The sequence below is a fragment of the Macrobrachium rosenbergii genome, chromosome 2 (assembly GCF_040412425.1).
Source record: "Macrobrachium rosenbergii isolate ZJJX-2024 chromosome 2, ASM4041242v1, whole genome shotgun sequence".
Taxonomy (NCBI): Eukaryota; Metazoa; Arthropoda; class Malacostraca; order Decapoda; family Palaemonidae; genus Macrobrachium; species Macrobrachium rosenbergii.
Genome location: NC_089742.1, coordinates 22,306,693 through 22,334,020, shown reverse-complemented (window position 1 = coordinate 22,334,020; position 27,328 = coordinate 22,306,693). Strand labels below are relative to the sequence as shown.

At 35.6% G+C, this 27,328-nt stretch overlaps 11 non-coding genes across 11 annotated transcripts; all 11 read left to right on the top strand.

The window, feature by feature from the left end:
• Positions 1-97: 97 nt before the first annotated feature.
• On the top strand, positions 98-170 carry TRNAF-GAA (transfer RNA phenylalanine (anticodon GAA)). Its single transcript has one exon. It is a non-coding gene; the product is annotated as a tRNA-Phe (tRNA).
• Positions 171-1,650: 1,480 nt separating this feature from the next.
• Positions 1,651-1,723, top strand: TRNAF-GAA (transfer RNA phenylalanine (anticodon GAA)). Its single transcript has one exon. It is a non-coding gene; the product is annotated as a tRNA-Phe (tRNA).
• A 2,334-nt stretch (positions 1,724-4,057) lies between these two features.
• On the top strand, positions 4,058-4,130 carry TRNAF-GAA (transfer RNA phenylalanine (anticodon GAA)). Its single transcript has one exon. It is a non-coding gene; the product is annotated as a tRNA-Phe (tRNA).
• A 1,717-nt stretch (positions 4,131-5,847) lies between these two features.
• Positions 5,848-5,920, top strand: TRNAF-GAA (transfer RNA phenylalanine (anticodon GAA)). The gene has a single exon. It is a non-coding gene; the product is annotated as a tRNA-Phe (tRNA).
• A 1,479-nt stretch (positions 5,921-7,399) lies between these two features.
• Positions 7,400-7,472, top strand: TRNAF-GAA (transfer RNA phenylalanine (anticodon GAA)). The gene has a single exon. It is a non-coding gene; the product is annotated as a tRNA-Phe (tRNA).
• Positions 7,473-8,983: 1,511 nt separating this feature from the next.
• Positions 8,984-9,056, top strand: TRNAF-GAA (transfer RNA phenylalanine (anticodon GAA)). Its single transcript has one exon. It is a non-coding gene; the product is annotated as a tRNA-Phe (tRNA).
• A 2,620-nt stretch (positions 9,057-11,676) lies between these two features.
• TRNAF-GAA (transfer RNA phenylalanine (anticodon GAA)) lies at positions 11,677-11,749 on the top strand. Its single transcript has one exon. It is a non-coding gene; the product is annotated as a tRNA-Phe (tRNA).
• Positions 11,750-13,474: 1,725 nt separating this feature from the next.
• TRNAF-GAA (transfer RNA phenylalanine (anticodon GAA)) lies at positions 13,475-13,547 on the top strand. The gene has a single exon. It is a non-coding gene; the product is annotated as a tRNA-Phe (tRNA).
• A 2,930-nt stretch (positions 13,548-16,477) lies between these two features.
• Positions 16,478-16,550, top strand: TRNAF-GAA (transfer RNA phenylalanine (anticodon GAA)). Its single transcript has one exon. It is a non-coding gene; the product is annotated as a tRNA-Phe (tRNA).
• Positions 16,551-20,466: 3,916 nt separating this feature from the next.
• TRNAF-GAA (transfer RNA phenylalanine (anticodon GAA)) lies at positions 20,467-20,539 on the top strand. Its single transcript has one exon. It is a non-coding gene; the product is annotated as a tRNA-Phe (tRNA).
• A 2,630-nt stretch (positions 20,540-23,169) lies between these two features.
• TRNAF-GAA (transfer RNA phenylalanine (anticodon GAA)) lies at positions 23,170-23,242 on the top strand. Its single transcript has one exon. It is a non-coding gene; the product is annotated as a tRNA-Phe (tRNA).
• The last annotated feature ends 4,086 nt before the right edge of the window (positions 23,243-27,328 follow it).

Here is a 27,328-nt window from a genome sequence, read left to right as displayed (position 1 = left end):
GAAACTGGCCAATCATTTGAACTTTGAATCATACTTAAATGAAAGTTATGCGATACTTTTCTATTTCATTAGATATCAGATACACCAATTTATACAAGCCTAGATAGCTCAGTTGGGAGAGCGTTAGACTGAAGATCTAAAGGTCCCCGGTTCGATCCCGAGTCTGGGCAAACCCTTTACAATAACTAAATAAGATTTAGACACATGCCTCGTCATTAATCAACCTACGCCTAAACAATATGCAAACACCTGTTCAATAATTATCATCCAACAGCTGACGTTTCCCAACGCGTGATTGGTAGCTTACGGATAATTGACTGGAAGAGTTTTGGCTATAGTTGCAGTCTTTTATTTTCCTATCAAAGTTGAGAATGTTATTTATGACATTAGTTGGTAAAAAGGGTTGTTTGCTTAAAACAAGGGAAATTAAGGAGACTTCTCAGAAACTAACTCTCTCTGAATTACACGATTTTTAAATCCATTAAAAAATTTTGCACTTTATTACTACATGTTCTGTATAAATAACTCACCATTATGGATGATATAACTCATACATAAACTGAATTGTATGCAAATAGTACTATTATGACCATAATAATAATGGTGTTTCAGAGACTCTATTGTGGAAACTGATCACATCTCATTTGTTCTGTGTGATGGTAATAATAACAATAATAATAATCGGACGTCTTAGGAAAGCTAATTCTCTTCATTAGTCTTTAACATCATCCAACCCTTTCTACAAATTCCTAGATACCTAGTTTTTTCTTCTACATTTTTCTCTGTGAATTAAGGAGCCGATAGAGAATACGTGAAAATTATGTGAAAGCAGTATAGATGAATTATTAATGAAGTACAGTATATGTGATATAATAAGAACAAAAAAGTTGGCAAATGTAGGGAGATGGAGAAGTAGTGAAAGGTTAGTATGTGAAAGGTTGGTTCAGTGTTATTAGATGATCTGGGCATGTGGAAAGAATGGAGTATGGAAGGTTGGTGAAAAGAGGGTAGGTCTGAAGTTTCAGAAGGAAGGAAGAGAGGAAATCGCAGAAGGGACTGGACAGATGTCTTGAAAGAGGTATTATATAGGCAGACCTACAACATCCAAGAAAAGAGTGTGCAAGACATATCTAACCATAATTCTATGACATAACTTATTGATTGTTAGTTAAATTCAATCATTTCGTAATGGAGTCTTAATCCCTTTGACAGTGGAACATATTACTTTTCAGTGGCTCAGTTTCAGAAATTAAGAAAGGCTTTCCTTTTCAAGTTCCAGGATGAAGATAGTATAGTTAACATCTTTCCCCTAAGCTTGTTTAATTCAGAAGTTTTCTAATTTTGCAGTTTGTTATTCCTTTTATGGTAGCTCCAATGGTCGAACAAAGCAATTCTTGCAAGTCAGGATTACTATTTTTTTATGTGAATATAACATTGTATTGCTTGTTTAATAGAGGGAGGGAGATACTTATGTCAGTGCAATTTTTTATTAACTTCTACAAATCAGATGCATTCTTCCTGTTTCTTCAGTTGTGGTGTTAGTTTGACTACAAGAAACTGGCCAGTCATTTGAACCTTGAATTACACTTGAATGAAGGTCATGCGACACATTTCTACTTCATTAGATATCAGACACAGTAAGCTATAGAAGCCTAGATAGCTCAGTTGGGAGAGCGTTAGACTGAAGATCTAAAGGTCCCCGGTTCGATCCCGGGTCTGGGCAAACCCTTTAGAATGTCTAAATGGGAATGTAACACATACACTGTTATTAATCAAGCTGCATCTAAACCATCAGCGAGCACCTATTCGATACTTAGCAACCAACAGTTGACGTTTCTCAACGCGTAGTTGGTTGGTTTTCGGGTAATTGTTTGTAAGAGTTTTGACTATCTCTGTGGTCTTTTATTCTTGTCTCAGTTGGGAATGTTATTCATGACGTCAAAACTAAAGGGCTCACTCTTTTGCGTAAAACAAAATTAAGGGAAATCCTCAGAAATTAACTCTCTCTGAATCGCACGAATTCTCAATGAATTTTAAAAAGATACAATACATTACTGCTTGTTCTGTATAAATGACACAACATTATGCATGATGTAACATGCACAAAATCTGACTCTATTCAAAGAAATCTAATACAAATAGTAACAACATGATAATAATAATAAAGTCGTATTGTGACTTTCATAGACTGTACTACGGAAACTGATCATGTCTCGTTTGTTACGTTTTGATGATAGTTATAACAATAGGATGCCGTAGGAGAGCTAACCCTCTTCATTAATCTTGAATATATCCCAACTCTTGACCCAAATTCTTCATTTTCCTCTATGAAGTAAAGGTGAAGACAGTTTAGGTGAATTCCTAATGCAATATATAAGATGTTACAAGAAGGACTAAAAGGTAAGTGAAAGTAGAAGGATGGCTTAGATTAATCAGATGACCTGGTCAAGTGGAAAGAATAGAGTAAGGTAGGTTGGTGAAAAGAGTGTGTATCTACGAATTTTCAATAAGGAGGAAGAGAGGAAGTCCTGAAAAGGGCCGGACAGATGTCTCGAAAGGAGTATTATACATGAAGGACAACAGCATCCAGGAGGAGAGTGAGCAAACTGGAGCTGACCACAGTTCTAAGGCATAACATCTTGATCGCTAGTTAACTCCAGTCATTTTGTAAAGACAGTGGAGCGTGTACTTGTCAGCGGCACATTTTGTGTAAGACAAAATTTCCTTTAAGACAAGTTATTCTTTAAGACGAGCTTTCCTTTTTGAGGTCCAGGATGGTGATGGTAGTTATCATCATTCCCCCTAAGCTTGTTTAATTTAGAATTTTCTAATTTTGCGTTGTGTTATTTCTTTTATGGTATCTTTAATGATCTTGAACAAAGCAATTATTGCCAGTCAGACTTATTATCTTTTTATATGAATATAACCTTCCACTGCTTGTTTAATGAATGGACAGGTATTTTTTGTCAGTGCAACTAATAATTAATGAACAATTTAATATTGTGAATTTTTCTATACAACAGATACGTCCTTTTAGTTTAGATGACCATTGAAGGTTTGACTACATGAAACTCTAGCCAATCACTTGAACTTGAAACCATACTTAATCTTGTGATGCTTATCTCCTTCATTAAATATCAGATACACATCAATATATAAGCCTAGATAGCTCAGTTGGGAGAGCGTTAGACTGAAGATTTAAAGGTCTCCGGTCGATCCCGGGTCTGGGCAAACCCTTTATAATGTCTAAATGGTATTTAGGCACATGCATCGCTATTAACCAACCTGCGTCTAAACAATACCCGCACACCTGTTCGATAATTAGCATCCAGCAGCTGACGTTCCCTAACGAGGGATTGGTGACTTCCGGATAATTGTCTGTAGGAGTTTCGAATATCGCTGTGGTCATTTATTTTCTTATCACAATTGGGAATGTTATTTATGATATTAGAGGCTAAAAAGGTCCATCTGCTTAAAACAAGGAAAATTAAAGAGACTTCTCAGAAACTAACTCTTCCTGAATTACACGATTTTTAAATGCATTAAAAAATTTGAAGACACGTAGAAGAAGTATTAGAAGGTAAGCTAGGATGAAAGGATAGCTCAGAGTGTTATCAGATGGTCTGGTGAAATGGAAAGAATAGATTAAGGTAATTTAGTGGAAAAAGTGTATATCTCTGAAGTTTCAGAAGGAAGGAGGTGAGGCAATCCTCATAAACTTGTTTAATTCAGAAGTTTTCTTATTTTGCTGTGTGTTATTTCTTTTATGGTAGCTTCAATGGTCTTGAGTCAAGTCAGTCAGGCTTATTATTTTTTATGTGAATACAAAATATATTTTATTGCCTGTTTGAAAAGAGAGAGGTACTTTTTTCAGTGCAGTCTTCAATTAATTTCTATAAATCACATACGTTCTTTTGGTTTCAATGACCATCACAGTTGTAAAACTCGTTTGACTACAAGAAACTGGCCCAGTCATTTGAACCTTGAAACATACTTATATGAAAGTCATGCGATACATTTCTATTTCATTAGAAATCAGACACACCAATTTATTCAAGCCTAGATAGCTCAGTTGGGAGAGCGTTAGACTGAAGATCTAAAGGTCCCCGGTTCAATCCCGGGTCTGGGCAAACCCTCTATTATATCTAAATAAGATTTAGACACATGCATCGTCATTAATCAACCTACACCTAAACAATACCCGAGCACCTGTTCGATAATTAGCATCCAACAGCTGACGTTTCCCAAGGCGTGATTGGTGGCTTTCTTAAAATTGACTGTAAGAGTTTTATCTATCGCTGTAGTCTTTTATTTTCTTATCACAGTTGGGCATGTTATTTATGACATCAGAGGCTAAAAGGGGCTGTTTGCTTAAAACAAGGGAATTAAGGAGACTTCTCAGGAACTATTTCTTCCTGAATTACACGATTTTTAAATTCATTCAAATATGTGAGGACACATAGAAGAAGTACTAAAAGGTAAGCGAGGGTGAAAGGATAGCTCAGAGTGTTATCAGATGGTCTGGTCAAATGGAAAGAATGGATTAAGGCAGTTTGGTGAAAAGAGTTTGTGTCTCTGAAGTTTCAGAAGGAAGGAGGTGAGGCACTCCCCATAAACTTGTTTAATTCAGAAGTTTTCTTATTTTGCTGTGTGCTATTTCTTTTATGGTAGCTTCACTGGTCTTGAATCGAGTCAGTCAGGCTTATTTTTTTTTATGTGAATGCAAAATTCATTGTATTGCTTCTTTGATAAAGAGAGAGGTACTTTTGTCAGTGCAGTCTTCAATTAATTTCTATAAATCAGATACTTTCTTTTGGTTTCAATCACCATCACAGTTGTAATTCTCATTGGACTCCAAGAAACTGGCCAGTCATTTGAACCTTGAATCATACTTAAATGAAAGTCATGCGATACATTTCTATTTCATTAGATATCAGATACATCAATTTATACAAGCCTACATAGCTCAGTTGGGAGAGCGTTAGACTGAAGATCTAAAGGTCCCTGGTTTGATCCTAGGTCTGGGCAAACCCTTGTAATATCTAAATAAGATTTAGACACTTGCATCGTCATTAATCAACCTACGTCTAAACAATACCCAAATACCTGTTCAATAATTAGCATCCAACAGCTGTTTCCCAACGCGTGATTGGTGGCTTTCGGATAACTTACTGTAAGAGTTTTGACTATTACTGTGGTCTCTTATTTTCTTATCACAGTTGAGAATGTTATTTCTGACATTAAAGGGTAAAAAGGGTTGTTTGCTTAAAACAAGGAAAATTAAAGAGACTTCTTAGAAACTAACCCTTCCTGAATTACACGATTTTTAAATGTATTCAAAAATGTGAAAACCCGTAGAAGAAGTATTAAAAGGTAAGCGAGGGTGAAAGGATAGCTCAGAGTGTTATCAGATGATCTGGTCAAATGGAAAGAATGGATCAAGGTAGTTTGGTGAAAAGTGTTTATCTCTGAAATTTCAGAGGGAAGGAGGTGAGACAATCCCCATAAACTTGTTTAATTCAGAAGTTTTCTTATTTTGCTGTGTATTATTTCTTTTATGGTAGTTTCAATTGTCTTGAATCAAGTCAGTCAGGCTTATTATTTTTTATGTAAATACAACATTCATTGTACTGCTTCTCTGATAAAGAGTGAGGTACTTTTGTCAGTGCAATCTTCCATTAATTTCTATAAATCAGATACATTCTTTTTGGTTAAAGACCACCACAGTTGTAATTCTCGTTTGACTACAAGAAACTGGCCAATCATTTGAACTTTGAATCATACTTAAATGAAAGTCATGCGATACATTTCTATTTCATTAGATATTAGACACAGTAAGCTATAGAAGCCTAGATAGCTCAGTTGGGAGAGCGTTAGACTGAAGATCTAAAGGTCCCCGGTTCGATCCCGGGTCTGGGCAAACCCTTTACAGTAACTAAATAAGATTTAGACAAATGCCTCGTCATTAATCAACCTACGCCTAAACAATACGCAAACACCTGTTCAATAATTAGCATCCAACAGCTGACGTTTCCCAATGCGTGAATGGAGGCTTTTGGATAATTGACTTTAAGAGTTTTGACTATAGTTGCAGTCTTTTATTTTCTTATCAAAGTTGAGAATGTTATTTATTACATTAGTCGGTAAAAAGGGCTGTTTGCTTAAAACAAGGGAAATTAAGGAGACTTCTCAGAAACTAACTCTTCCTGAATTACACGATTTTTAAATCCATTAACGAATTTTGCACTTTATTACTACATGTTCTGTATAAATAACTCACCATTATGGGTGATATAACTCATACATAAACTGAATTGTATACAAATAGTACTATACTATTATGACCATAATAATAATGGTGTTTCAGAGACTCTATTGTGGAAACTGATCACATTTCATTTGTTCTGTGTGATGGTAATAATAACAATAATAATAATAGGACGTCTTAGGAAAGCTGATTTTCTTCATTAGTCTTTAACATCATATAACCCTTTCCACAAATTCCTAGATACCTAGTTTTTTCTTCTACATTTTTCTCTGTGAATTAAGGAGCGGATAGAGAATACGTGAAAATTATGTGAAATCAGTATTGATGAATTATTAATGAAGTATATGTGATATAATAAGAAAAAAAAAGTTGGCAAATGTAGGGAGATGGAGAAGTAGTGAAAGGTTAGTATGTGAAAGGTTGGATCAGTGTTATTAGATGATCTGGTCATGTGGAAAGAATGGAGTATGGAAGGTTGGTGAAAAGAGGGTAGGTCTGAAGTTTCAGAAGGAAGGAAGAGAGGAAATCCCAGAAGGGACTGGACAGATGTCTTGAAAGAGGTATTATATAGGCAGAGCTACAACATCCAAGAAAAGAGTGTGAAAGACATATCTAACCATAATTCTATGACATAACTTATTGATTGTTAGTTAAATTCAATCATTTCGTAATGGGGTCTTAATCCATTTGACATTGCAACATATTACTTTTCAGTGGCGCAGTTTCAGAAATTAAGAAAAGCTTTCCTTTTCAAATTCCAGGAAGAAGACGGTAGTTAACAGCTTTCCCAAAAGCTTGTTTAATTCAGAAGTTTTCTAATTTTGCAGTTTGTTATTTCTTTTATGGTAGCTCCAATGGTCGAACAAAGCAATTCTTGCAAGTCAGGATTACTATTTTTTTATGAGAATATAACATTGTATTGCTTGTTTAATAGAGGGAGGGAGGTACTTATGTCAGTGCAATTTTTTATTAACTTCTACAAATCAGATGCATTCTTCCTGTTTCTTCAGTTGTGGTGTTAGTTTGACTACAAGAAACTGGCCAGTCATTTGAACCTTGAATTACACTTGAATGAAGGTCATGCGACCACATTTCTACTTCATTAGATATTAGACACATTAAGCTATAGAAGCCTAGATAGCTCAGTTGGGAGAGCGTTAGACTGAAGATCTAAAGGTCCCCGGTTCGATCCCGGGTCTGGGCAAACCCTTTAGAATGTCTAAATGGGAATGTAACACATACACTGTTATTAATCAAGCTGCGTCTAAACCATCAGCGAGCACCTATTCGATACTTAGCAACCAACATTTGACGTTTCCCAACGCGTAGTTGGTTGGTTTTCGGGTAATTGTTCGTAAGAGTTTTGACTATCGCTGTGGTCTTTTGTTCTTGTCTCAGTTGGGAATGTTATTCATGACGTCAAAACTAAGAGGCTCACTCTTTTGCGTAAAACAAAACTAAGGGAAATCCTCAAAAAATTAACTCTTTCTGAATCGCACGAATTCTCAATGAATTTTAAAAAGATACAATATATCACTGCTTGTTCTGTATAAATGACACAACATTATGCATGATGTAACATGCAAAAATTCTGACTCTATTCAAAGAAATCTAATACAAATAGTAACAATATGATAATAATAATAATGTCGTATTGTGACTTTCATAGACTGTTCTGCGGAAACTGATCATGTCTCGTTTGTTACGTTTTGATGATAGTTATAACAATAGGATGCCGTAGGAGAGCTAACCCTCTTCATTAATCTTGAACATAACCCAACTCTTGACACAAATTCCTCTTCATTTTCTTCTATGAAGTAAAGGTGAAGGCAGTTTAGGTGAATTCCTAATGCAGTATACAAGATATTACAAGAAGGACTAAAATGTAAGTGAAAGTAGAAGGTCATCTGATTAATCTAAATCAGATGACCTGGTCAAGTGGAAAGAATAGAGTAAGGTAGTTTGGTGAAAAGAGTGTGTATCTACGAATTTTCAATAAGGAGGAAGAGAGGAAGCCCTGAAAAGGGCCGGACAGATGTCTCGAAAGGAGTATTATACATGAATGACAACAGCATCCAGGAGGGGAGTGTGCAAACTGGAGCTGACCACAGTTCTGAGGCATAACATCTTGATCGCTAGTTAACTCCAGTCATTTTGTAATGGAGTATTACTCCCATTGACAGCGGAACGTGTACTTGTCAGCGGCACATTTTTTGTAAGACAAACTTTCCTTAAGACAAGCTGTTCTTTAAGACGAGCTTTCCTTTTCGAGGTCCAGGATGGTGATGGTAGTTATCATCTTTCCCCCTAAGCTTGTTTAAATTATAATTTTCTAATTTTGAATTGTGTTATTTCTTTTATGGTATCTTTAATGATCTTGAACAAAGCAATTATTGCCAGTCAGACTTATTATCTTTTTATATGAATATAACATTGCACTGCTTGTTTAATGAATGGACAGGTATTTTTTGTCAGTGCAACTAATAATTAATGAACAATTTAATATTGTGAATTTTTCTATACAACAGATACGTCCTTTTGGTTTAGATGACCATTGAAATGTTTGACTATCACTTGAAAAACCATATTTAATCATGTGATGCTTATCTCCTTCATTAAACATGAAACTCTAGCCAGTCACTTGAACTTGAAACCATATTTAATCATGTGATGCTTATCTCCTTCATTAAATATCAGATACACATCAATATATAAGCCTAGATAGCTCAGTTGGGAGAGCGTTAGACTGAAGATCTAAAGGTCCCCGGTTCGATCCCGGGTCTGGGCAAACCCTTTATAATACCTAAATGGTATTTAGGCACATGCATCGCTATTAACCAACCTGCGTCTAAACAATACCCGAACACCTGTTCGATAATTAGCTTCCAGCAGCTGACGTTCCCCAACGAGTGATTGGTGACTTCCGAATAATTGACTGTAAGGGTTTCAAATATCGCTGTGGTCTTTTATTTTCTTATCACAATTGGGAATGTTATTTATGATATTAGAGGCTAAAAAGGTCTGTCTGCTTAAAACAAGGAAAATTAAAGAGACTTCTCAGAAACTAACTCTTCCTGAATTACACGATTTTTAAATGCATTAAAAAATTTTAAGAAACATAGAAGAAGTATTAAAAGGTAAGCGAGGATGAAAGGATAGCTCAGAGAGTTATCAGATGGTCTGGTCAAATGGAAAGAATAGATTAAGGTAATTTAGTGGAAAAAGTGTATATCTCTGAAGTTTCAGAAGGAAGGAGGTGAGGCAATCCTCATAAACTTGTTTAATTCAGATGTTTTCTTATTTTGCTGTGTGTTATTTCTTTTATGGTAGCTTCAATGGCCTTGAATCAAGTCAGTCATGCTTATTATTTTTTATGTGAATACAAAATTTATTTTATTGCCTGTTTGATAAAGAGAGAGGTACTTTTGTCAGTGCAGTCTTCAATTAATTTCTATAAATCACATACGTTCTTTTGGTTTCAATGACCATCACAGTTGTAAATCTCGTTTGACTACAAGAAACTGGCCCAGTCATTTGAACCTTGAAACATACTTATATGAAAGTCATGCGATACATTTCTATTTCATTAGAAATCAGACACACCAATTTATTCAAGCCTAGATAGCTCAGTTGGGAGAGCGTTAGACTGAAGATCTAAAGGTCCCCGGTTCAATCCCGGGACTGGGCAAACCCTCTATCATATCTAAATAAGATTTAGACACATGCATCGTCATTAATCAACCTACACCTAAACAATACCCGAGCACCTGTTCGATAATTAGCATCCAACAGCTGATGTTTCCCAACGCATGATTGGTGACTTTCTGATAATTGACTGTAAGAGTTTTATCTATCGCTGTAGTCTTTTATTTTCTTATCACAGTTGTGAATGTTATTTATGACATTAAAGGGTAAAAAGGGTTGTTTGCTTAAAACAAGAAAATTAAGGAGACTTCTCAGAAACTATTTGTTCCTGAATTACACCATTTTTAAATTCATTCAAATATGTGAGGACACATAGAAGAAGTACTAAAAGGTAAGCGAGGGTGAAAGGATAGCTCAGAGTGTTATCAGATGGTCTGGTCAAATGGAAAGAATGGATTAAGGTAGTTTGGTGAAAAGAGTTTGTGTCTCTGAAGTTTCAGAAGGAAGGAGGTGAGGCACTCCCCATAAACTTGTTTAATTCAGAAGTTTTCTTATTTTGCTGTGTGTTATAACTTTTATGGTAGCTTCACTGGTCTTGAATCAAGTCAGTCAGGCTTATTTTTTTAATGTGAGTGCAAAATTCATTGTATTGCTTCTTTGATAAAGAGAGAGGTACTTTTGTCAGTGCAGTCTTCAATTAATTTCTATAAATCAGATACATTCTTTTGGTTTCAATCACCATCACAGTTGTAATTCTCATTGGACTCCAAGAAACTGGCCAGTCATTTGAACTTTGAATCATACTTAAATGAAAGTCACGCGATACATTTCTATTTCATTAGATATCAGATACAACAATTTGTACAAGCCTAGATAGCTCAGTTGGGAGAGCGTTAGACTGAAGATCTAAAGGTCCCTGGTTTGATCCTAGGTCTGGGCAAACCCTTTGTAATAACTAAATAAGATTTAGACACATGCATCGTCATTAATCAACCTACGTCTAAACAATACCCAAGCACCTGTTCAACAATTAGCATCCAACAGCTGACGTTTCCCAACAGATGATTGGTGGCTTTCGGATAATTGACTGTAAGAGTTTTGACTATCGCTGTGGTCTTTTCTTTTCTTATCACAGTTGGGAATGTTATTTATGGCATTAAAGGGTAAAAGGGGTTGTTTGCTTAAAACAAGGAAAATTAAAGAGACTTCTCAGAAACTAACTCTTCCTGAATTACACGATTTTTAAATGTATTCAAAAATGTGAAAACCCGTAGAAGAAGAATTAAAAGGTAAGCGAGGGTGAAAGGATAGCTCAGAGTGTTATCAGATGGTCTGGTCAAATGGAAAGAATGGATTAAGTTAGTTTGGTGAAAAGTGTTTATCTCTGAAATTTCAGAGGGAAGGAGGTGAGACAATCCCCATAAACTTGTTTAATTCAGAAGTTTTCTTATTTTGCTGTGTGCTATTTCTTTTATGGTAGCTTCAATGGTCTTGAATCAAGTCAGTCAGGCTTATTATACTTTTTGTAAATACAACATTCATTGTACTGCTTCTTTGATAAAGAGAGAGGTACTTTTGTCAGTGCAGTCTTCAATTAATTCCTATAAATCAGATACATTCTTTTGGGTTGAAGACCACCACAGTTGTAATACTCGTGTGACTACAAGAAACTGGCCAATCATTTGAACTTTGAGTCATACTTAAATGAAAGTCATGCGATACATTTCTATTTCATAAGATATCAGGAACACCAATTTATACAAGCCTAGATAGCTCAGTTGGGAGAGCGTTAGACTGAAGATCTAAAGGTCCCCGGTTCGATCCCGGGTCTGGGCAAACCCTTTATAATATCTAAATGGTATTTAGGCACATGCATCGCTATTAACCAACCTGCGTCTTAACAATACCCGAACACCTGTTCGATAATTAGCTTCCAGCAGCTGACGTTCCCCAACGAGTGATTGGTGACGTCCGGATAGTTGTCTGTAAGAGTTTCGAATATCGCTGTGGTCATTTATTTTCTTATCACAATTGGGAATGTTATTTATCATATTAGAGGCTAAAAAGGTCTGTCTGCTTAAAACAAGGAAAACTGAAGAGACTTCTCAGAAACTAACTCTTCCTGAATTACACGATTTTTAAATACATTAAAAAATTCGAAGACACGTAGAAGAAGTATTGAAAGGTAAGCGAGGATGAAAGGATAGCTCAGAGAGTTATCAGATGGTCTGGTCAAATGGAAAGAATAGATTAAGGTAATTTAGTGGAAAAAGTGTATATCTCTGAAGTTTCAGAAGGAAGGAGGTGAGGCAATCCCCATAAACTTGTTTAATTCAGAAGTTTTCTTATTTTGCTGTGTGTTATTTCTTTTATGGTAGCTTCAATGGTCTTGAATCAAGTCAGTCAGGCTTATTATTTTTTATGTGAATACAAAATTTATTTTATTGCCTGTTTGATAAAGAGAGAGGTACTTTGTCAGTGCAGTCTTCAATTAATTTTTATAAATCACATACGATCTTTTTTGGTTTCAATGACCATCACAGTTGTAAATCTTAGTTTGACTACAGGAAACTGGCCCAGTCATTTGAACCTTGAAACATACTTATATGAAAGTCATGCGATACATTTCTATTTCATTAGAAATCAGACACACCAATTTATTCAAGCCTAGATAGCTCAGTTGGGAGAGCGTTAGACTGAAGATCTAAAGGTCCCCGGTTCAATCCTGGTCTGGGCAAACCCTGTATTATATCTAAATAAGATTTAGACACATGCATCGTCATTAATCAACCTACACCTAAACAATACCCGAGCACCTGTTCGATAATTAGCATGCAACAGCTGACGTTTCCCAATGCGTGATTGGTGGCTTTCTGATAACTGACTGTAAGAGTTTTATATATCGCTGTAGTCTTTTATTTTCTTATCACAGTTGTGAATGTTATTTATGACATTAGAGGGTAAAAAGGGCTGTTTGCTTAAAACAAGGAAATTAAGGAGACTTCTCAGAAACTATTTCTTCCTGAATTACACCATTTTTAAATTCATTCACATATGTGAAGACACATAGAAGAAGTACTAAAAGGTAAGCGAGGGTGAAAGGATAGCTCAGAGTGTTATCAGATGGTCTGGTCAAATGGAAAGAATGGATTAAGGTAGTTTGGTGAAAAGAGTTTGTGTCTCTGAAGTTTCAGAAGGAAGGAGGTGAGACAATCCCCATAAACTTGTTTAATTCAGAAGTTTTCTTATTTTGCTGTGTGCTATTTCTTTTATGGTAGCTTCACTGGTCTTGAATCAAGTCAGTCAGGCTTATTTTTTTTTATGTGAATGCAACATTCATTGTATTGCTTCTTTGATAAAGAAAGAGGTACTTTTGTCAGTGCAGTCTTCTATTAATTTCTATAAATCAGATACATTCTTTTGGGTTCAAGACCACCACAGATGTAGTTCTCGTTTGACTACAAGAAACTGGCCAATCATTTGAACTTTGAATCATACTTAAATGAAAGTCATGCGATACATTTCTATTTCATTAGATATCAGATACACCAATTTATACAAGCCTAGATAGCTCAGTTGGGAGAGCGTTAGACTGAAGATCTAAAGGTCCCCGGTTCGATCCCGGGTCTGGGCAAACCCTTTGTAATATCTAAATAAGATTTAAACACATGCATCATCATTAATCAACCTACGCCTAAACAATATGTGAACACCTGTTCAATAATTAGCATCCAACAGCTGACGTTTCCCAACGCATGATTGGAGGCTTTCGGATAATCGACTGTACTAGTTTTGACTATATAGCTGCAGTCTTTTATTTTCTTATCAAAGTTGAGAATGTTATTTATGACATTAGATGGTAAAAAGGTGTTTGCTTAAAACAAGGAAAATTAAGGAGACTTCTCAGAAACTAACTTTTCCTGAATTACACAATTTTTAAATGCATTAAAAAATTTTGTACTTTATTACTACATGTTCTGTATAAATAACTCACCAATATGGGTGATATAACTCATACATAAACTGAATTGTATACAAATAGTACTATCATGACCATAATAATAATGGTGTTTCAGAGACTCTATTGTAGAAACTGATCACATCTCATTTGTTCTGTGTGATGGTAATAATAACAATAATAATAATAGGACGTCTTAGGAGCTAATTCTCTTCATTAGTCTTTAACATCATCCAACTCTTTCCGCAAATTCCTAGATACCTAGTTTTTTCTTCTACATTTTTCTCTGTGAATTAAGGAGCGGATAGAGAATACGTGAAAATTATGTGAAAGCAGTATTGATGAATTATTAATGAAGTATATGTGATATAATAAGAAAAAAAAGTTGGCAAATGTAGGGAGATGGAGAAGTAGTTAGTGAAAGGTTAGTATGTGAAAGGTTGATTCAGTGTTATTAGATGATCTGGTCATGTGGAAAGAATAGAGTATGGAGGGTTGGTGAAAAGAGTGTAGGTCTGAAGTTTCAGAAGGAAGGAAGAGAGGAAATCCCAGAAGGGACTGGACAGATGTCTTGAAAGAGGCATTATATAGGCAGACCTACAACATTCAGGAAAACAGTGTGCAAGACATGTCTAACCTTAATTCTATGACATAACTTATTGATTGTTAGTTAAATTCAATCATTTCGTAATGGGGTCTTAATCCCTTTGACACTGGAACATATCACTTTTCAGTGGTGCAGTTTCAGAAATTAAGAAAAGCGTTCCTTTTCAAGTTCCAGGATGAAGACTGTAGTTAACATCTTTCCCCTAAGCTTGTTTAATTCAGAAGTTTTCTAATTTTGCAGTTTGTTATTTCTTTTATGGTAGCTCCAATGGTCGAACAAAGCAATTCTTGCAAGTCAGGATTACTATTTTTTTATGTGAATATAACATTGTATTGCTTGTTTAATAAAGAGAGGGAGGTACTTTTGTCAGTGCAATTTTTTATTAACTCCTACAAATCAGATACGTTCTTCCTGTTTCTTCAGTTGTAGTGTTAGTTTGACTACAAGAAACTGGCCAGTCATTTGAACCTTGAATTACACTTGACTGAAGGTCATGCGACACATTTCTACTTCATTAGATATCAGATACTCTAAATCATAGAAGCCTAGATAGCTCAGTTGGGAGAGCGTTAGACTGAAGATCTAAACGCTGCGTCTAAACCATCAACGAGCACCTGTTTCCCAACGCGTCGTTGGTTGGTTTTCGGGTAATTGTTTGTAAGAGTTTTGACTACCGCTGTGGTCTTTTATTCTTGTCTCAGTTGGGAATGTTATTCCTGACGTCAGAATTAAATGGCTCACTCTTTTGCGTAAAACAAAATTAAGGGAAATCCTCAGAAATTAACTCTTTCTGAATCACACGAATTCTTAACGAATTTTTAAGATACAATATATTACTACATGTTCTGTATAAATGACACAACATTATGCATGATGTAACACGCACATAATCTGACTATTCAAAGAAATCTAATACAAATAGTAACAATATGATAATAATAATAAAGTCGTATTGTGACTTTCATAGACTGTACTACGGAAACTGATCATGTCTCGTCTGTTATGTTTTGATGATTAGTTATAACAATAGGATGCCATAGGAGAGCTAACCCTCTTCATTAATCTTGAACATAATCCAACTCTTGACACAAATTCCTCTTCATTTTCCTCTGTGAAGTAAAGGTGAAGGCAGTTTAGATGAGTTCCTGAGGCAGTAGAGAAGATATAACAAGAATTGAAAGGGTGACAAATGTGGGGACACGTACAGTAGATGAAGGATTAAAAGGTAAGCGAAGGTAAAACGATGGCTTAAAGTTTAATCAGATGATCTGGTCAAGTGGAAAGAATGGGGTAAGGTAGGCTGGTGAAAAGTGTGTCTCCGAATTTTCAGAAGGGAGGAAGAGAGGAAGGAAGTCCTGGAAAGGGCCGGACAGATGTCTCGGAAGGAGTATTTACATGAAGGACAACAGCATCCAGGAGGAGAGTGTGCAAGATGGATCTGACCACAATTCTAAGGCATAATCTTGATAGCTAGTTAACTCCAATTATTTTGTAATGGAGTATTACTCCTATTGACAGTGGAGCGTGTACTTGTCAGCGGCACATCTTTTGTAAGACAAGCTGTCCTTTAAGACAAGCTGTTCTTTAAGACGAGCTTTCCTTTTTGAGGTCCAGGATGGTGATGGTAGTTATCATTATTCCCCTAAGCTTGTTTAATTTAGAAGTTTTCTATTTTGAACTGTGTTATTTCTTTTAAGGTAGTTCTAATGATCTTGAACAAAGCAATTATTGCCAGTCAGGCTTATCATTTTTTTTAATGTAAATATAATATTATACCGCTTGTCTAATGAAGAGAGAGGTTTTTTTGTCAGTGCCATTGTTAATTTATGAACAATTAAATATTGGGACTTTTTCTATGCAACAGATACGTCCTTTTGGTTTAGATGACCATTGAAAGTTTGACTATACGAAACTCTAGCCAATCACTTGAGCTTGAAACCATACTTAATCACGTGATGCTTATCTCCTTCATTAACTATCAGATACACATTAAGTATAAGCCTAGATAGCTCAGTTGGGAGAGCGTTAGACTGAAGATCTAAAGGTCCCCGGTTCGATCCCGGGTCTGGGCAAACCCTTTAAGATATCTAAATGATATTTAGACACATGCATCTTCATTAATCAACATGCAACTAAACAATATGCGAGCGCCAGCACCTGTTCTACACTTTGCAACCAACAGCCGACGTTTCCCAACACGTCAGTAGTAGTTCTCGGGTGACTGTTTATAAGAAATTTGACTATTGCTGTTGTATTATCTATTGTTATCTTATTTATCTGTGTTGTTTATGACATCAAAAGACAAAGACCTCATTCGTTTAGCTTAGATAATAAAACAAGTAAAAACTGCGCCGAAGTTTCTTTGGCACAATGGAGTTTTCTGTACAACGTATAATGCTGTATGAAACTCAGCCACGGCCGATAAAACTTTCAGCTGCAGTCCATGAAACTTTCAGCCACCGCCCGGTTGTGGCTTGTGTTGTTGGCACCTACAGCAGTGCCAGACGCACAATCACGGTTAACTTTAACCTTAAATAAAATAAAAAAAAAAAAACTACTGAGGCCAGAGGGCTGCAATTTGGTATGTTTGATAATTGAAGGGTGAATGATCAACATACCAATTTGCAGCCCACTAGCTTCAGTAGTTTTTAAGATCTGAGTGCAGACGGACAGACAAAAGCCATCTCAATCATTTTCTTTTACAGAAAACTAGAAATTAAGGGGACGCCTCAGAAACTAACGGTTTGCTGGATTATTTACACAAATTTTAACTGAAATGCATTTTAAAAAATGCGCAGTTTATCACTTCATCTTCTGGGTAAAGGTCTCCGAAGTTTGCTAGAAAGTAACCCATTCATAAAATTAATTTGCATAAAGAAATCTAGTCTAATGGTTACATGATGATATTAAAGATAATGTGACTTTCACGTATCGTTTGTCCTATTGCAATAATAATAATAATAATAATAATAATAATAATAATAATAATAATAATAATAATGGGATGCCTTAGTAGAGTCATTTCTCTTCATGACTCTTGAACATTATACATGGCTTGCTGCAAATTCTGATATTCCTTTTTTTTTTCTTTTTTCTTCTTTCTTCTTTAATGCCCTTTAAGGAAGTGAAGAGTGGATAATGAATTCGAATGAAAGAAAAACTGACGGAAGCAGTAAAGATGACCTGTTCTTGCAGTATATGTGATGTAAGAGTAATGTAGTAAAAATTTCTACCAAGTACTGGATTGCTAACAGGCTGGATTCAGCGTGTTGTTAGATAATCTGGTCATGTGGGAAGAATGGAGGATAGCAGGTTGGAAAAAAGAGTGTTTTGTCAGAAATATCAGAAGGAAGAGAAGTTCTAGTGAAAACCACTTAAACTAGAAGGCTGGGCATATGCAAAAAAGTCTTGGAAAATGGAGGAATATTATATGCAGGATACCCAATCATCCAGAGAAGGGAAAGTGTGCAACATAGAGGTAAATTGCCCAGTGTATGCAGGGTGGTTCAGTGGTCTGCTGAAAACTTGTGCTAAGATATCACAAAATAGACTTCTTGTAAGTTCATGAAATAATTTATATATATGAGACTATTTTCCACATATCACATAAGATTTAGTATAAGACACATTATGGTATTAAATAATACCACAAAAACCTAGACGTATTGCAAAACATTCAGTGTATAGCAAGGACATTAAATCAATGCTGATGTTTTGCTAGTTCAACTGAGAAAATACATATTTTCTGAAACATATCACACAGAGGGCTCAGATATTACAAAATGGAATCTAAATATGTTTGCCACGATTCGAAAATTACAAGATTTGAGATATACAAAAAAATACTGGGCGCCGATGACTGATCAAAGGTCTTTTCTTGTTTCCAAGAGAAGATCTTCATAAAACAGAGCTCTGGTGCAAACCTATTGTTACTAAATGAAAAGACCTTGATCAGTGCCACGCTCAGACTGTAATTTGGAATCGCTGGAGCAGAACCCTCTGGAATATTTTCCATAGTTTTTTCTTCAGAAAACTTCCACATTGGGTATCCTGCATAATATCTCTTCCAAGACTTCACGAACATAAAATGCCTTAGCCTTCTCTATAAAGGATGAAGTTGTATCACATCCCTTTTCTTCCTTCCAAAACCAACCCAGATATTCAAATCAGATACTTCTGATGATGAAATTTTCTCAAAATGACAATCACTATTTCCAACCTACTATCCTCCATCGTGGTCGCATCTTGGGATTACATGACTCTGTCCATTCCTGTCATTTTAGCAACCTTATGAGATAAGAGACATGACTTGTTGTTGGTTATCTAACAACACCCTGAACCATCCTTTCAAAAGCCTTCGGTTTTCTGGTGCTCTTTTTACCTCCAATCTTGACATCACAGATGTACGAGTATATTGCAAAATAATTCATCTGTAGAATGATAGCAGCTCCAACACCTCACTTCCTTCAATTTTTCTTTCATTCAAATTCATTATCCACTCTTTCACAGACTTTTCCAACCTTAGAGACCATTGAAGAAAAAGAAGAAAAAAAAAAAAATCCATGGAGACAATATACAATCGGAATATCAGAATTCCATTCCCGGACTTTCTGCAAGCCTTGTATAATGTTTTTGCAAGATTCATGAAGAGAAATGTTATTGTTCTTTACTCATCCATGACATTTCTTGTATCTAAGACCAGTCAACTCATATTATTAATTATTATTATTATTATTATTATTATTATTATTATTATTATTATTATTATTAACCTATTATTGCAATAGTCAGACAATTGAGATGCTTGAATGGCATTCACATTATCACTTACTATCACCAACGTGATAGTTTTTTTATACAAGATTTCTTTAAGCAAATTAATTTTATGAATGAGTTCAAAATAAGACCAAAATTATCATGTAGAACACATATCCCAATACTGTTTTGATGAACCAAGTCTTCCATAGCCTTATCACAACAGTTTCCATAAAAGCTTTTTGTAGCTTTGCCAAAGTTTCTGTTTTATGTTAAATGAACAGGACCTGCTTCAGGGCATTTGTCCACCCAGAATAGTATGTATATATGACAATATTTTTGTATATATATATATATATATATATATATATATATATATATATATATTGAGCCACATATATATATATATATATATATATATATATATATAAGAAAATAATATATATATTATATACATATAGTCATGATCATTTTATATTATGGCCCAAAGAGATATATAACATATTGGCATAAAAATTGGTTAAGCATCTCATGTTTAACAAACGTACTTAACGTACATACTGCAGAATGAGTGAACCCTATGGAGGTCCTATTAGCAATAAACGGAAATCGTTAAAAACTGCTTGGTGATTTTTTTCAAAATGTTACAGTGTTGCACCTGAAGACTGAACTCTGTCCTTTGTCACCTTAGATCTGACCATAATCCTGTGACATAAATTCTTGTGTCCTTGTTACCCTCAGTTATTTTATTTTGTAATGGATTATTAGTCCCCTTGACAGTGAACCATGCAATAGTAAGTGCGACTTTGTTCAGAATTCATGAAAGCTTTCCTTTTCGAGTTCCAGGAAGGTGATGGTAGTTATCATCTTTCCCCATAAGGAATTTTCTAGTCTTCCAGTGTGTTATTTCTTTTATGGTAGCTTTTATTACCTTGAACAAAATATTTCTCGTTATTCAAAATTATTATTTCGTTATGTTAATATAATATTGTACTTCATGTGTAATGAACAGAGGTAAATTTGTTAGTGCAATTCTTATTCAAAAAAAACTTCAAAGTTTGAATTTTTTTAACACATTAGATACACGCTTTCAGTTTCTATGAGTAACACAGTTGTAACACTAGTTTGACGGCAAGAAACTGGTCAGTCATTTGAACCTTGAGGCATACTTGAGTGCAAGTCATGCAATGCATTTTTGCTTCATTAAATACCATTTACAGCGATATATTTCGTGCCTAGATAGCTCAGTTGGGAGAGCGTTAGACTGAAGATCTAAAGGTCCCCGGTTCGATCCCGGGTCTGGGCAATCCCTTTATAATCTTTGAATGGGACTTAAACACGTAATTCGTCATTAATCAAGCCGCGTCTAAACTATCCCCGAGCACTTGTTCGATACACGTGTTAATAACTATCACCTGACGTTTTCTCAGGGTGTCGTTGGTAGATTTCGGGAGACTGTTAATAAGAGTTTTTACTCTCGCCGTGGTATTTCATGTAGTTATCTCGGGAATGTTATTTAATAATAATAATAATAATAATAATAATAATAATAAAAGGCAAAGAGCTAACTCCTTCGTCCAAAACATGAAAACTTAGAATACTCAGAATCTAACAGCTTACTGAATACTTGCACGAATTTTAAGTGTGTGCAGGAAACTGCATTTATTGATATGTATTCTTGATCATTTTTGCTACTTATACATCCTTCGGGAGTAAGTTATTCTCAAAGTATCTAGTGAGCTCGATATCAAACGAATATTGTGACTTATTGTTTTGGAATATATACTGGATAAATGCCTCGGCATCGCGCGTGATGTAACGTATATATAAAGTGAATTTACTCACATAAATCCAGCACAAACAGTTACAATAAAAAAATACAATAACACTTTGAACTTCACAGAGACTATATTATACTGAGACAGGTGACATCTCATCAGTTGTTTTAATAATAATGATTATTATTCGATGCCTAAGTAAAGGCATTTCTTCTCTTGAATTATACACATCTTCCAACACTTACCCTGTATTCCTTTTTCCTTCCTCAATTTCCTTTATGAAAGTGAAGAACGGAGGCTGAATGGGAATGAAAGAAAAATAAGTGAAAGCCAAAGAGAAGAATGCTTTAAGCATTATTTGTTATATAAGGAGAATTGAAAGGATGAGAAATGTTAAGACACGTAGAAGCAATGAAAGGATTAGCATAGGTGAAAGGATGGGTCAGAGGGTTAGCAGATGATCTGCACATATGGAAAGAATGGAGGATGGCACGTTGGTGAGAAGAGTGTACAGTTCTGAAGTATCGGACGGAAGAACAGGAAGTCTTAGAAAGGGCTGGGCAGATGTCCTGGAAGAGGTATGATACAGGCAAGACCTCAACATTTAGGGAAAGTATGCAAGATAGAATTGAAAGATGCAGATATGGCGGGTGGTTTAACACTACTGTGAGCCTTCCGTGCAAGTGCATGAAGTTTCTGATGCGGTGGAAGTTTTCTGCACAAGGGTTTACTCACAATTAAGCAGCTGAAGTGCAACTGCTTCAATGATCATTGTCTTTTCTCCTGAGCATCCTTTTGTCAGGGAAAATACCTTGAATAAATAATAGGGATATAAGTTGGCAGAGCATCTCATGTTTATTAGCATCCTGAGAGGGGTTCCCTTTGTTATTGACTTTCTATGTACATCAGTAGAATGATAGGGGAAACCTAGGTAAGTCCTGTTAGCAATTAACAGAAAAGGCCAGAAAAGATAGAAAACTGCTCTGTGAAGTTCTTGAAGAAGTTACAGTTTCATGTCATGAAGACTGAAGTCTGTCTTTTGTCACCTTACATCTGATAATAATCCTGTAACATAACTCCTTGATCCCCGGTTAACACCAATCACTTTGTAATCGATTCTTAATCCCCTGAAAGTGGAATGTGTATTGGTCAGTCTCCAGTTCTTTTAATAAAAACATTCGTTTTTGAGTTCCAGGATGATGGTGGTAGTTATCATCTTTCCCCATAAGCTTCTTTAATTACAAAAGCTTTCCAATTTTTAGGTGTGTTATTTCTTTCATAACAGCTTTTACTGTGCAGGTGTATGAAGCTTCTGATGTTGCGGCAGCTTTAAAAGCACGGGGAGTTCACCCAAGATTCAGCAGTTAAAGAGCGACTGTGTCACTGATCGTCGTCTTTTCTCCTAAGCTTCCTCTTGTTAGGGATATAAGCTGGATGAGCACCTCATGTTCAGTAGCATCCTGAGAGGGATTCCCTTTGCCAATTATTGTCTGTGTACATCATTAAAATAATAAGGGAAACCAAAGGAGGATCAGTTAGCAATAAACAGAAAAGGCAGAAAACCACTTTATGAATTGTTTGAAAAAGTTACAGTTTTATGTCATGAACACTCAAGGCTGTCTTTTATCACCTTACATCTAACCAAAATTCTATGACTCATAACTTCTTGATCACTGGTTAACTTCAGTCATTTTGGGACCATTGAAGAGATCATATACTTGTGCTACACTTTAGAAATTAAGAAAAACTTTCCTCTTCGAGCTCCGGGATGACGATGGTGGTTATCATCTTTCCCAATGTGCTTATTTCATTCCGAAGGTTTTCTAGTTTCACATTGTGTCAATTCTTTCATGATAGCTTCATCTTGACCAATGTATTTCTTGTCAATCAAATTCATTGTTTTGTTATATTAATGTAATACTGTACTGTATTATATGAACAAAAGTATTTTAATTGGTATAATTTTTAATCAAACAAAACTTCCATAGAACTTTTTATTACCTCAGATACATTCTTTCGGCGTCGGGGACCATTGAACCTCTAACATTAGTTTGACTACAAGAAACTGGTCAGTCATTCGAAGCTTAAATCATATTTCACTGAAAGTCGTGCGACACATTTCTGCTTCATTAAATATCAGATATATTTAATATTATAAGCCTAGATAGCTCAGTTGGGAGAGCGTTAGACTGAAGATCTAAAGGTCCCCGGTTCAATCCCGGGTCTGGGCATAACTTATTACTGAACTTTATGTGATTAAATAATGTTTGTGTGACTACAATTTCCTCTCATTTAATTTGTAATTAAACTGGGAAATGGTGTCCCTTGAAAATAGCACAAGGTAACTGTACTCCATGCGAACACTTTCACTTGCAACTTGGCAGAAGTTCACGATTACAACACTTTCACCTGTGGCTTGGTGACAACTTGTATGAAATGATATCCAGGTAATACTTATAGGAGTCTGTATTTCTTTTTGTTTTTGAAGATTATGACTCTTGAATAACGAACTGGCAACAAGAAATTATGCATTGTACAGTAATTACAAAAGATTAATGAATCTAGAAACAAGTAAAGTTTAATACTCCACAATTTAGACAGGAAATTTTTTCTAGCACACCGGTCATTTGTTGAGTTATGAAAATATGGAAAACTAACACTGTTAGAGATGACAGACAGACAGACAGAACACGTGATTCCTGAATGCTCTGAAACTTGCCAATTCATCTCTGGATGATTTTACAATTGAAGTTTCTATTCCATTGATAATAATTACAGAGGACGTCCTCTCCTAAGATACGTCCGTTCTTTCCGCCTTTCATTTAATAAATGGTATTCCATTTTCGCGATATTTATGAGAAAGACTACCATTGTAATTCATGTCTGAAGCTTCTAACATTCTTGGAGCAAAGCCTTCCTTCTCTGTTACCAGGTAATTCTTTAGTTTTTTTTTTTTTTTTTTTTTGTCCGGCTCCTTGGCTATCCCATACTTGAATGTTATCAAGAGCAAGGTAAAGATCTTCGTCAGGTTTTAGGTCGTAAGCTGCCGGTTTATTCCTTGCCAAGCACGAGCGGCTTTTTTTTTCATATGTTTTTTCATAACATTTGACTGGACTACATTAATTTTTTGACGCGTTCTCGAAAACCGTAATGCTTATACGCAGCGCCCATAGAGCTCTCCAGTGGATATCGTTTGCTAGGTAAAGAGGAGAAAACAACAGTGAATGCTCTGCCAAGAGACACATTTGCCAGAAGGGGAGAAAGGAAAAATGAACGATACAAAAACTAACTGGTTGTCTGTTCACCATTTAGAGGTATTTATGGACGAACCAATTTTGGCTGGCCTCTGCTGGACGCATCCTATTTTTTACGAGGCCCGACACGCGCGCGCTCTCTCACGCTAAAAGCATAAAAAAATATAAATAAAAAAGGACGTTACGCAGAGGTTACGCACGCAATAGAAGAGTCAAGCAAAAAAAAAAAAGAAAGGGAAAAAAATTGTTGTTGAGCTAACGACCAAATAATATGCTGTCTTTAACTTATTACTTAGTGAATATCAAGTTTCTTCATGGTTAATTGAGGAACATTGAACCATCCCTTTTATTTGAAATATATATGAATAAGATAAACCACTATAGTCCCCTTCGTCTTCTCATCGCACTACCAAGCAACAGTTAGACCAGCACACGAGCGATATAAAAAAAGAGTAAATATTGCTCATCACTCCCACGACACCCCTCTGCCTCCACCGATTATGGCATTTTATCATCAGCCATTACCACTAAACCCCGTGGGACCCCGACACCCGTCCTACCTGACCCCCCACCCCCAAAACAAAATTCCATGCTCGTGTGAGAAAAAAAGGCAAACGACCAACTGATCAGTGTATGTGACAGTTGCACGGGCAGAATCGTCGATGGGCAAATTATATAACATGAAAGCATTATGGGAAATAATTTGTTTAGAGGGCCACACCCAGCCACCCACTGTACTACGGGCGCCGTGACGGCTGGCGTTCCCACGATCCGTCCTTTCGTGTGATGATGATGATCACGGCCATTCCGATTGTCTGCGCTGCCACCTGTACGTCCCTATAGGAAAGGGAGGGCCAGGGGTGGGGGGAAGGTGGGAAGGAGGAGTAGGAGAAGGGAGGAGGAGGAGGGAGGAGGAGGAGGAGGAGGAGGAAGAACCCAAGGGAGATTGGCGTCTGCCAGCTCTTCATTTTTTTGCCTCTATTTTTATCATAAAAGCTTCTGTTATTCGCTGACTAACATCACCTGTGTGGCGACCACCAACCGGGTGCACGGGATGATGATCCTCATCGATTATAACATCAGCTCTGGTCTTTCCTTTATAAAGCTCCAGCTCCAGTGCGCATTCTGATATTCATTTGCATTCGTATGTTTCTGGAGCATTGTTCGATGCATGTGTCTTATACCGAATACTAAGCACGTCTGATACGGCAATGTTGAGTGTGTGTGGTGGGGAGGGGGGCCGGGGCGGGGCGACAGAGGACATTAGCACAAATTCACCTTTTGAAGACGCAGAAATTCGACATTCTGGTGCCATTCCCTCTAAGAAGAACAGATTGCAGTTAAACAACGTTGGCTCTGATCAGGCGCAAAACTTCCATGACCAATAGTGGGGCACAGCATGGCATACATTTAACAAGTTGATCACAAAGGGACTTATTGAGAACCTGACGGATAACACTTTCTGAAGCCACCTCTGTAAAGGCTATGGGCCTGACCGCTTTCGTCTGTTTATATAATTCAAAAGAACTTTTACAGTAGAAGACACAGTTATTTATGTTAAAGTAAAAACTCAGTACATTCACAAATAGAGAAGGTTAATCAAATGAATCTTTGACATCTCGAAAGGATGGGCGGAGCTTACCTGACAGAGAGTGAGCGTGGCAATTACGATCTTGTGTTGGGGAACAGCTGACCTGGATTATTTCTTTACGGGAAATGACAAGCATATAGCTTTCTTATCATACAGACCAAGCTTAACTACACTTGCCCTTAAAAACTGTACATTTTACATATTTCTTTTGAAATAAATGGAGCCTAGGGTTTTCTTCATAATCTTATCTCTCTCTCTCTCTCTCTCTCTCTCTCTCTCTCTCTCTCTATATATATATATATATATATATATATATATATATATATATATATATATATATATATATATATATATATATATATATATATAAAATATATATATATGTATAAACTCACAGTATATGTATATATATACTATATAATATATATATATATATATATATATATATATATATATATATATATATATATATATATATATATATATATATATATATATAAATGAGAAACTAAAAAGTATGTCAATCTGTAAATAAGTCGGTTGAGATGAATTTCATGTCTTACTCAGGAAAGAACTCTGTGTTCGACCCTAAGAGAAATAAACATGTTTTAAAACTTTGTACAAACATTCAACTGAAAGCATCTAAAAGGCTCAAGAATAGGCTACCATTACACTTAGATACAAGTAACCGGTGAGAAGCCAGCTCACACACACACATACTTTACAATATACATACATACACACATACATACATACATACATACATATATATGTATATATATGCTTTCAGCTGAATATTTCTAGCAAGTTTTGAAACCTATATACTTCTCAAAGGATCGAACACAGAATCCTGTCCTGCTTAATAATGGAATTCATCTCAACTGACTTCTTTATAGATTGAATTAGTCTTTTCGCTTCTCATTTATTTTTCTGTTTAATTTTTGCTCTGCGAAAGTAAACATAAAAATAAGTATAAATAAATACAAGTATATACATAAATAAATATGTTTTTATATACATAAATATACATATGTGAATATATACTGTATGTACATACCCATATATACTTTTTCGTTTCTCATTTATTTTTCCTGTTATTTTTTGCTCGGCAGCTTTTCATATATAGTTAACATCAAATTTTAATCTCCTTATAAACTCAAACCTCTCCAAAGTGAAGAGATTACAGTGGAGCCGAGTAAATAATGCATGCATAAATCTACGGTGCTTCCTCAATCAAATTGGTGTTGTTGCTCATTGGTCAACACTGGCTAATTGCCGGGTTGACTATACGGGTTGATATATATATATATATATATATATATATATATATATATATATATATATATATATATATATATATATATATATATATATATATATATATATATATATAAAGAACCTATATAAACGTTAAAATATGGAAAATAAAGGCTATATTCCAGAGACCAAACTGTCTCTCTCCTCAGGCAGAG